This window comes from Mus pahari, chromosome 2, assembly GCF_900095145.1.
Source record: "Mus pahari chromosome 2, PAHARI_EIJ_v1.1, whole genome shotgun sequence".
NCBI classification, from domain to species: domain Eukaryota; kingdom Metazoa; phylum Chordata; class Mammalia; order Rodentia; family Muridae; genus Mus; species Mus pahari.
The window spans coordinates 111,799,032-111,800,692 of NC_034591.1; positions in this window are offsets into that span (position 1 = coordinate 111,799,032).

The window sequence follows — 1,661 nt, forward strand, 5'->3', positions numbered from 1 at the left end:
GCCTGGCAAACACAGAAGTGGATGCTCACAGTCAGCTATTGGATGGAACACAGGGCCCCCAATGGAGGAGCTATAGAAAGTACCCAAGGAGCTTAAGGGGGATGCAATCCTGTAGGTGGAACAACAATATGAACTAACCAGTACCCCCTGAGCTCGTGTCTCTAGCTGCATATGTAGCAGCAGATGGCCTAATCGGCCATCATTTGGAAGAGAGGCCCCTTGGTCTTGCAAACTTTATATGACCTAGTACAGGGGAAGGCCAGGGCCAAGTAGTTGGAGTGGGTGGGTAGGGGAGCAGGGGTCGGGGGGGGATAGGGTATAGGGAACTTTCAGTATAGCATTTGAAATGTATATAAAGAAAATAATAATAATAATTAAAAATATCAAAAAATTAAAAATGATTAAAAAATAAAGTTAAGAAAAAAACTTACTGTGCTATGTATCCTAGGTCACTCAGCCTGGTCCTCTGAAACAGGCTCAGTTTGCTGCCGTGAGGCTATCGTCTGGCAAAATCCATGTGGCATGTGCTGTGATGAACATCTTGTGTACTTGATCAAACACCTTGGAGAGAATGAAAATATTTGTTATAAAGGCTTTGGTAAGTCAAGCTATCATAGAGGCCATCTATCTATTAATATTATATTTGTGTGTCATTGAGAATACCATTGACATATATTAGTAATATAGTTAATATTCATAGATGTACTCTATGTATCTAGGTATGATTATGAAATTACACAATTATGAATTACTATTTATTCTCTAGAGACCTACGCTGACTAAATGCCTCTTTTTGTCTAGGAAGGTTGAGCTGAGCACACAGTAGACTGGATGCACATCTGTCATTGGATATTCACTTTAGGCAAGGACAGAGGGACCAAAGTCCCTACTTCCTTAAGGATGATCGCTTTGCCGAGACTATGTTCCCTCTGAAATAATTCCGTGTCCCCTCCTTCTCTTCTCTTTCAGCTTCTCTGTTCTGAAGCCGTCCTGGACCATATTCTCACTTCTATCTTTTGCCATGTATTATCTTGTCCCTCAGCCAGGAATATCCTCTGCCAGGGAGATCATTCATGTCTGGCTTGTTTTGTATATACCACACCAGGCTCAGCAGAGATGAGGATACCAGAATGTGAAAACAATAAATTTAAGTAGGGAAGGAACAGGGTCTCGAGGTGACACGGGTATGTTGATCCTTGCAGAATGGTCACTAGTTTGCAAAACAGCACTGCTTTCAGGCCCATGCAGGAACAAAGCTCAAAGCATCTTTCCAGCTCTGAGGAGGTGGCACTGAGAGATGATACTACCATCCTGCCATGCTGCCCACACCCTGAGGAGGTGGCACTGAGAGAAGATACTACCATCCTGCCATGCTGCCCACAGCCCTGAGGAGGTGGCACTGAGAGATGATACTACCATCGTGCCATGCTGCCCACAGTCACCACAATTTGGCACACGCTTGAGACTAGGGCTATAAACAGTTCTTAAACCAAGTCGTAAAAGGACTGTAATCTAAACTCTCTTCTCCTTTAAACAGAGTCATTGTGTTTTGACATTAGGCTGGACCACGGTGTCACATGAGGCTAGCAGCTTAACTCTGGGTATCATGTCAAGGGACGTTAGGGAATGTTCTAGAAAGCAGAGTGAATTTTATAATTGTC